Below are 10,449 nucleotides of genomic sequence, written 5' to 3'. Positions count from 1 at the left end.
AGGGTAGGCGTAAAATTTTAATTATTGCCTCGAGGAAACAGAGTGACGTAATTAACTTTTTGCTTGTTTGGGGGGCGTGTGTGTAGCTCCGGTACACGCTGCAATCACTGCACCATAGTACCGTAGTTTGCCTCTGTGGGTTGGGTCTTCAGTCTGAAGACTGGTTTGGTCCAGTCTTGCTCTACAGTTTTTACCCCACACACTTTGCTCCAGTACTAAACGGTCAGAATGTGTCCCGCCAACCGAGCCCTTCTTCTAGTCATGCTGTGTCATAAACTTCTTTTCTCCTCAAGTCTGTTCAGTACCTCATCATTAGTTACATGATCAACCCATCTAATCTTCAACATTCTTCTGTAGCACCACATTTCTCTTCCATACATGGCTCCACTCCACACAAATACTTGCTGGAAACACTTCCCAACAACTGAATATGTATTAAATGCCAATGAAATTTCTCTTCTTCGGGAACACTTTTCTTTCCACTGCCAGTCTACATTTTAGTCCTCTCTACTTTGGCTATCATAAGCTATTTTGGTGCCCAAATAACAAAACTCTTCTACTACTTCAAGTGTCTCGTTTCCTAATCTAATTTCTTCAGCATCACCTGATTTAATTCGACCACATTTCTTTATCCCTGTTTTTCTTTTGTTGGCAACGGCCTTGCCGCAGTGGATACACCGGTTCCCGTCAGATCACCGAAGTTAAGCGCTGTCGGGCGCGGTCGGCACTTGGATGGGTGACCATTCAGGCCGCCATGCGCTGTTGCCAGTTTTCGGGGTGCACTCAGCCTCGTGATGCCAACTGAGGAGCTACTCGACCGAATAGTAGCGGCTCCGCTCAAAGAAAACAGTCATAACGACCGGGAGTTCGGTGTGCTGACCACACGCCCTTCCTATCTGCATCCTCATCTGAGGATTGCACGGCGGTCGGATGGTCCAGATGGGCCACTTGTGGCCTGAAGACGGAGTATTTATCTTTTGTTGATCTTCATCTTATATCCTTCTTTCAAGATATTGTCTATTCCGTTCACTGCTCTTCTAAGTCCTTTGCTGTCGCTGACACAATTACAGTGTCGTCGACAAACCTCAAAGTTTTATTTCTACTCCCTGAATATTAATTCTGGCTATTTTTCTTCGGTTTCCTTTACTGCTTGCTCAGTGTACAGACTGAATTACATTTGGGATAGGATACGACCCTGTCTCATTTCCTTCTCAGCCACTGCTTCCCTTTCATGCCCCTCGACTCTTATAACTGCCGCCTTGTTTCTGTACAAGTTGTGAACAGCCTTACGCTCCTTGTATTTTACCCCTATCCCTTTCAGAATTTCAAAGAAAGTTTTCCAGTCAGCACTGTTCAAACGTTTCTGTAAGTCTATAAATGCTATAAACATATGTTTGAATTTCCTTAATCTAACTTGTAATATAATTCGTAGGGTCAATATTGCCTCGCGTTTTCCTACATGTCTCCTGAATCCAAATTGATATTCCCCGAGGTCGGCTTCTACCAGGTTTCCTATTTTCCTGTGAAGTATTCGTGTCAGTATTTTGCAATCGTAACTTATTAAAGTAACAAATGAGCAAAAATAAAATGGTGCAGCCAACTGATGAAGAGGAGTACGATGCGTTAATTCATTCCCTGCATTTGAAGGAGAACAAGGGGACAACACTCCATGCTGAATTGATCGAAATGTACGGCAACAATTCACCATCGTGTGACGCTACTAATATGGTCAAAGGAGTCTGAATGACAAAGAACGAAGTGGCAGACAGCGTCTCTATGAAGAACCGGGAACCGCCATTTTCTTTTGGCTTTTCTAAGGCCTGTTTCACACGTATGCGGTTCGATTCGGTTCGGTTCGGTTCGACTCGTTTTCAGTTGCAACCGAAAACGAATGAAACCCTTTCACACATACGCGATTCTCACACGGTTCATATTAGGTTTTGTGTTTTCTTCCTACACAGGCTCAGTAGTGATCATGGAGAGAAGCCGAGTGGTTGCTATGTTGTTTCTCTATAAAAGAATAAAAAATGAAGGAGGAATGGTAGTTTCATTGGGAGCACCCTCTCATTACCTAACGGTAGGAATCTGGAGCATTCAACACCATTTTCCCGAAGCTGCGAGAGCACGAAGACAAATTTTTTAATTACTTCAGGATGTCAATGAAATTATTCGATGATTTACATGTGAAACTAAAGGACCGTCTTCAAAACCAAGATACATTTATGAGGGAATGTATTCAACCGATTCAGATGCTGGCCGTAACTTTGAGGTAAGACAGTAACATTAACACAATTTTTAAAGAGTCTCTTTTTTATTTAGATTTTAATATAAAACTGAAATAACATAAGTTTACAAATAATAAATCAGAGTAAACAGAAGGAAAAGTGAAGTTAAATGATGTTTTACAAATTGTGAAACGCATATTCTGAGCTGTTATCGGTAGAAGAATTGTGACGACAGTTCAGGCCAAGGTTGTGTGAGTCCTCGTGGAACTGAACAGCGGACACTTGTGAATGAATTGGCTGTAGGTAGGCTGACATAATGTGCTGCGGATTTGGCTGGCTCTGTATACACTGATTAGGGACCATCGGTGGGGTAGCAGATGAAGATACCATCGGTGGAGACTATCATACGATCGTTTGCCGTCACGTGGAGTGGGTATCGGGATCACGAGCCCTTCCGTGAATTTAACGGGAACCGGGACTTCTTTCCGCACAAGCTCATTAAACATGCATAACCGCATCGGTGTCATAATGGTCACAAAGGCATGGTAAAATTCCAACTTAAATCCATCAGGGGCTGAGACTTCTTGAAGGCACCTCGTGTAATCACTTCCTCCAGCTCCTTACAATTAATTTCAGATAACACGTCCCCTTCCCCGTTCGCGCGTGTCGCGTCTGGGATCTCGTCCAGGACGTTCCCCAGCTCTCGCTGGCCCTCCCCGTCGCTCGCATACAACCTGCTAAAATGTTCCTTGAACACCTGTGCTATGTCCCTTTGTGTTGAATCTCATGAATTAACGTCCTCCGTCTCATTCTTCCTTCCTGTATCACATGATCCATCGAGGGAAGTTCGTTGGGCAGGCAGTCCTGCGACCTGCGCGTCATTGTAACCACCATCCTTAGCATCGCAAGTTGTATCAGCTTCGCCTTGACTCGGTGAACGGCTGTCTGGCGTTCCGGTGTAGGTGTTTGAGCGAACAGTTCCCGGAGGGCCGTAAAGTAAGTCAGAGGTCAGGCGCTGCCATCGAGAAACCTCCTTCCCATAACCTATCGACGTTCTCCGTAAAGCTGTCTTCGCGCACTCGATCCACCACTACAGGACAGAACCGTAAGAATTTCTTCGGTGGAGGCAGCCATGCCACGTGTTCTCCACCATGCGTCGGCATCCTGTATCACACAGGTGGGAGACGGTCATCTTCCAATTACCGCTCTGTCTCCATACCTGCTGTCTAGCAAGGGTAACCGTATAAATATATGCCTCATGGTCTGTAAACGCGGTCGGCCAGATTTCTGCGTTCTCCCTCGACATCGCCAACTCCCTTGAGACATAGATCCGATTCCAACGGCTCGCGGAGTTGTTCATCTGCTGATGTCTCACCCAAAGCTACTCTGGATTCAAGAGGAGCTTACAGCTTTATCGGCGTAGCTTCCTGCCCTGTCCGCCGCCCGCCAGGCCTGTCTCTACTGTAGCGCCACATAGTTACGGTCAGTCACCACACAGGACGCACGTAACGAGGACCATATTATGCTTCCGCCATAATGACTACAGCTAGTCCAATCCACCCGCCATAGCTATGCTCTGACGCCACAGCGGGCGATGATGACAGGAACCGTACCCTGCTTCCACCGGACGTCAGACGAACAGTTCGCAAAACGAACATTCATGCGCCAACAGCGGATAAAAGCGGACACACAGCCTCACTCTGCCGGTTGCCAGTTGCCACAGTTGTCATCAGGCATAGCACCACCAGTCATCGGACAGTTATCACGCTGCCACAGTCATTGCACTGTGTCGAAGTATTCGCTGAGGACCACAGTGTCGCGTTATTAACACGGAACATACAGATTGTCACTAACAGCAGAGTCAGACCACTGAGTTAGATTTGGACCAGTGTTTACAACTTTAATTGCAGTGCCAAACCTTCTTATCAGCAATACACTAAAGGTGAGTACATACACACACACATATATATATAATTACTGTTAATCGTTTCTCATTGTGTTATCAACGTTATATTTGTTGTAGTCCAGTTTTGCCCTGTGACAAGACAGCTGCTGCGTGCAAGCACGCCGCCTCGCTACAGCACCTACTTTCTATAGCAGGGGGGTTCGCTTCCTGCTACCTTAAAGCTGGGTGCCAAACTTATTTGGTGAATACAACAGACGCGCGGAAGTTTCTGAAAATTTCTTATGTTTGTAATGTGTATAAATTCTGGAATATTCTATGTTGTTACAAATATCAGCGCTCTCCGTCCAGGAGCTCGGTTCTGTTCTGACTGATCTATGGTTTTCGTAATAAATGTGCTTTCAGTGCCAAGTACTGCACTTCACTAACGATCCTGCTTTCTGATTTGGACGTGATTGTGGTTACGAGGTGACATTATTATTGTGTACTGCTCACGTACTATACATATTTCAATGATAATTCTGGTTAGACAAAAGGAATGACCTCATGGCCATTAGTCTTACAGGTGATGCAAATGAATAAATAAATAAATGCATGAAACCAAACACGAGCTTCGTTTCATTGTAAGCATGAAACGAACCGCAGTCTGAGTAGAAAAGAGGAAACTTTGGACAAGAGTTTAGCAATAATGTTGCAATATTACTGGAGTGTAATCTACATTTAGCTGGACACCGAGCGAAGGGAAAGTAGGTAGCATCACGAATATCCACAAATTTCGTACACAAGGGAGCGTCACAGATATACCGAAAACTCGATCCTGGCAGACTCTCGAAGTAAGATGCCGAAAATACGAGGCGTGTTTTTTAAGTAAGGTCTGTTTTGTTGCAGACACTAGTAGTTCGCTCGCATACCGCAACGAACGGGTGCGTCGTGTACCGGCATGCCTCTGGAACAACTGTGCTCAGTTTCAGCCCTGTAGCTAACCTGTACGGTTCTGTTCTGTGCTTTCAAAATGTTTAAGACTATCAACTCGCCCGCAGCGTGTGAGGTTCGCTCAGTAATGCAGTTTTTTTCAGCAAGGAAACTGTCTGCTGCAGAAATTCATCGACAGATTTGCGAATACTTTTATGAGTGAAAGCAAAGTGCGTAAGTGGGTACGAGAATTCAAAGATGGCCGTGACAACGTCCATGATGAGGACCGCTCCGGTCGCCCTTCTTTGATTACAGACGATTTGGTGGCTTCAGTTGAAGCGAGGATTCGTGAGAACAGGCGCTTCGCAATAACAGGTCTCTCAAACGAATTTCCTGACGTGTCGAGATCAGTGCTTTACAACATTGTTTCTGAACACGTAAATTTTAGGAAACTGTGCTCCCATTGGGTCCCAAAACTCCTAACAGAGGACCACAAAAACCAAAGATTTGAGTGTGGGATGAAGTTCTTGACTCGTTATCACGAAGAAGGTGACGGCTTCTTGAGTCAGATCGTAACTGGAGACGAAACATGGGTTTCGCATATCACGCCCGAATCGAAGCAACAGAGCATGGAATGGAGACACACACACTCGCCTGTAAAGGTGAAGGCCAAACAGACTCTGTCCCAGCGCAAAATCATGGCGTCGGTGTTTTTGGATAGGCATGGTGTTTTGTTGGTCAACTTCATGCAACGAGGAACCACTATCAATGCAGAAGCATACTGCCAAACCCTGAGAAAGCTACGCAGAGCGATTCAAAACAAAAGATATGGCATGCTGACAGTGCAAGACCTCACACTGCAGGTCAGACACGCAATTTATTGGACAGTTTTGGCTGGGAAGTTTTAGACCACCCACCCTACAGTCCTTATCTTGCGCCTAGCAATTGCCATCTTTTCCTCCACCTCAAACAACACCTCAGTGGCAACCGTTACAATGATGACGACGACGTGAAAACAGCAGTGAACTCTTGGTTATCGGAGCAGGCGGCAAGTTTTAATGAAGAGGGTATTTTAAAATTGGTTGAGAGGTAGGATACGTTTTTGAACAAACTTGACAACTATATAGCAAAATAGCGTGAAGTATGTACTTTCTGAAAATAAATTTACTTTTTTGAAATATCCTTTCATTGTGTACTTATGTTCAAACGGACCTTACTTAAAAAACACGCTTCGTATCTCGCTTTTTACTTACAAAATTCGGAAAGTTTTCAAATGTGACTCTAACAAGGGAATCTCCCCATCACACCCCCCTCGGATTTAGTTATAAGTTGGCACACTGGATAGGCCTTGAAAAACTGAGCACAGATCAACCGAGAAAACAGGAAGAAGTTGTGTGGAATTATGAAAAAAATAAGAAAAATATACAAACTGAGTAGTCCATGAGCAAGATATGCAACATCAAGGATAGTGTGAGCTCCGGAGGGCCGTGGTTCCGTGGTTAGCGTGAGTAGCTGTGAAATGAGGGATCCTTGGTTCAAGTCTTCTCTCGAGTGAAAATTTTACTTTCTTTATTTTCGCAAAGTTATGATCTGTCCGTTCGTTCATTGACGGCTCTGTTCAGTGCAATAAGTTTAGTGTCTGTGTTTTACGACCGCTCCGCAAAACCGTGCGATTAGTAGACGAAAGGACGTGCCTCTCCAAAGGGAACCGAAAACATTTGATCGCAAAGTCATAGGTCAACCGATTCCTCCACAGGAAAACACGTCTGATATATTCTATACGATACTGGTGACGGCATGTGCGTCACATGACAGGAATATGTTGTCGACCCACCTAACTTACACACTTGGCGAATGGGTAAAAAGATTCTTCTACCTTGCCCCATTTAGGTTTTCTTGTGGATGTGGTAATCACTCCCAAAAAAGTTATGAAAACATAAGAGTTTGTCACATAAACTGCAACAAATGAATGCAACAGTTTCACAGTCGCACAGTTTTCCCTGTGCTCTGTCAAAACATGTTTTTAACGTTTTCAAATTTTTCCGTGTGCAGGCCGTCAAATTCTGCATATGTCCAAGCAAATCTGAACATGTCCTGGAATTTTGGAGAGTTTGGTTATGTGTGAGTGCCTGAACTTTGGTAATTGTCTGAAAATAAAAAATTAAACTTTTCAATCGAAGGAAGGCTTGAACCGAGGACCTCTCGTTCCGCAGCTGCTTACGCTAACCACAGGACCACGGCGCTCCTGAGCTCACACTCTCCCTGAAGTTGCCTATCTTGTACATGGACTCCTCAGTTTGTATATTTTGCTTATTTTTTCATAGTTCCACACAACTTCTTCCTCTTTTCTTGATTGATCTGTGTTCAGTTTTTCAAGGCCTATCCATTGTGCCAACTTATAAGTAAATCTGAGGGGGGTGCGATGGGGAGGTTCCCTTGTAAGAATATCCTGCAGTCCACTAAAAATCAATCTCATAGCGATACTGAAGACAAGATTCCATTATTCCATTACTTACAAGCCGGCCGCTGTGGACAAGCGGTTCTAGGCGCTTCAGTCTGAAACCGCGCGACTGCTACGGTCGGAGGTTCGAATCCTGCCTCGGGCATGGATGTGTGTGATGTCCTTAGGTTAGTTAGGTTTAAGTAGTTCTAAGTTCTAGGGGACTGATGACTTCAGATGTTAAGCCCCATAGTGCTCAGAGCCATTTTTTGAACAGTGACGTTACATTTCAGATGTGTTACGACACGTGGCTCTACCCTTCATTCGATCCCTGCGAAACCCTACTACATTTCAGCAGGATAACGCACGACCGCATGTTGCAGGTCCTGTACGGGCCTTTCTGGATACAGAAAACGTTCGCCTGCTGCCCTGGCCAGCACATTCTCCAGATCTCTCACCAACTGAAAACGTCTGGTCAATGGTGGCCGAGCAACTGGCTCGTCACAATACGCCAGTCCCTACTCTTGATGTACTGTGGTATCGCGTTGAAGCTGTATGGGCAGCTGTACCTGTACACGTCTTCCAAGCTCTGTTTGACTCAATGCCCAGGCGTATCAAAGCCGTTATTACGGCCAGAGGTGGTTGTTTTGGGTACTGATTTCTCAGGATCTATGCACCCAAATTGCGTGAAAATGTAATCACATGTCAGTTCTAGCATAATATATTTTTCCAATGAATACCCGTTTATCATCTGCATTTCTTCTTGGTGTAGCAATTTAAGTTCGCAAAGGAGCACGGCTCCAGATGAGTAAACGAAGTGTGTCAGGCCATCATACAAGAGCTCCAAGAAGAAGTAAACGTTAATGTTATTTTAAATCTGCCGTCATTGTATTCTTTTATACATTTACACTAAATAAACATAATTTAAAAATAACAGCAGTAATTTTAAATTAACACTGAAAGTATGAAGATAATCATCTGCATTGCGACACAGTATTTCAGTTTGGTTGTCATTGGAACCATACTGCAGTGTAGTTGTAGCTGGAGGATTATATCCAGGCGAGACATCCGAAGAAAAAGAACTTTCAGATCCGTCAAGTGATGATCCGACTGGATTCACACCTGGCCGTGTGGAAAGGTATTTGCAAAAATCTAATCTGTTGATAGTTGTGATTATACTGTCATTATAGCTGTTGAATATTGTTCTTTTTTTAACATTAAACATAAGGTTGGTGATTTAGTGCATCACTATTTCACGAGTGTCATCATTTAGCGCTCTCAATTTCAAACACAGTAGATCACAGAGTAAAGATCTTTCATATTATGCTATTTTCATTTTGTTGTCAACTTATTTTCAAAAATCTTAAGCCTCGTCCATATTCTGCTCAATGTTTGCTGTCTGTTGGTCTTTTCCTTTCCTGGAGGTCCACCTTGATCAATTACAGCAGATTCAGTAACTGCAATGTCGTGACTTTCTTTATGGTAGTACACAGTGTTTATTTCAGAATATTCTGTTGGAGCAGGTGTTGCATGTTCAGTAGTTGTGGATTGTTCCGTTTATTGTCTGGGCCCTGAAAACAATGCACAATCTATAGCCTGCCTTTCTGTAACCATGTTGTCAATTTTAGATGCACACTTAAAAAAATCATTACATTTAAATTTGCTTTATCACATGTGCATAGAATAACAACCTTACCTTTTTTCAGTTGCCTATCAATGAAGATAAGTGGCTGGACATAGCACAACATTACGAAAGTGTTTAGAACTTTCCGAACTGTTTGGGGGAGATTGACAGCAAACACATCATAATACAGAGCAAGGGGTTTTCGCGACTCCTTCGCTGAATACTTCACGACAAGTGGCAAGTTACCATGGCAATATTGTTAATAAATAAGTAATTATTGCACAGGAAGTTCCAATAAATGGATTATCTACGCGAATTTGGTTACTTGCACACCGCACTTCCGTTCATTCATATAAGTTTTTTCATTGTAGGAAAGCACTAAGAGCTAGAATTGAGCAAAACTATTAATGACAAGTATGTAGTAAGAGAAAAGAAAAGCTTTAAACTTGTCCATAAAAGTCCTTACCATATCAGACGTTTCCATTTTCCTTGGTGTGTAGATCCCGCACAAAAACGATGTTATTTTGTCGTATACAAAGCATTCCGCCTTGTACGCTTCGTTAGTACCAGCCCCAGTTTTCGTACTGTACTTTACGTTTAACGCCAACTTCCCGTAAGACGCCATCCAATTTTCATTCTTCTTTCTCAGCTCATTTAAAGAACACCCAACGCTGATGATACCTCGGATTCGCTTGCAAGCTCCATGCACCTTTTATTTGCGAGGGCTATTCGGAAAGTATGTTCCGATCGGTCGCGAAATTGGAAACCACCGTGAAAGTTCGATGAAGCCTTGCACAGATGTGTTGGGCAGTGTCTCTAGTATTCCCGTCGATCGCGTCACGTCGCTCTTTTCAATTCTGCATGCACAGTGAGCACGTAAAGATGCCTAGGAAATAGCATCTCCTGTCAAGTATGAGGGCCTAGTGAGAGATTTCGCAGCCGGCCGAAGTGGCCGTGCGGTTAAAGGAGCTGCAGTCTGGAACCGCGCGACCGCTACGGTCGCAGGTTCGAATCCTGCCTCGGGCATGGATGTTTGTGATGTCCTTAGGTTAGTTAGGTTTAACTAGTTCTAAGTTCTAGGGGACTAATGACCTCAGCAGTTGAGTCCCATAGTGCTCAGAGCCATTTGAACCATTTTTTTGAGAGATTTCACCTTATGTCATCCAGTCCATATAACACAAATGCCATGTGGTTCTTTCTTCATGACAATTCTCGGCCACACTCTACAGGGGCAATGAAGATGCTTCCGCAGTGTTTTCGATGGGAAGTGTATGATCACCCACAATGCAGACTGTAACTGGATGCCCCTGAGTTTCATCTCTGCTCATATGAATCGCTGGCTTTG

The 10,449-nt window shown here is 43.9% G+C and overlaps 1 pseudogene; it reads left to right on the top strand.

The window, feature by feature from the left end:
* The first annotated feature begins 650 nt into the window (after window positions 1-650).
* On the top strand, window positions 651-768 carry LOC124723441 (annotated as a pseudogene).
* The last annotated feature ends 9,681 nt before the right edge of the window (window positions 769-10,449 follow it).

The sequence above is a fragment of the Schistocerca piceifrons genome, chromosome X, assembly GCF_021461385.2.
Source record: "Schistocerca piceifrons isolate TAMUIC-IGC-003096 chromosome X, iqSchPice1.1, whole genome shotgun sequence".
In the NCBI taxonomy this organism is placed as follows: Eukaryota; Metazoa; Arthropoda; class Insecta; order Orthoptera; family Acrididae; genus Schistocerca; species Schistocerca piceifrons.
Note: the sequence above shows the minus strand (reverse complement) of the source record. Positions and strands in the feature narration are given on the sequence as shown.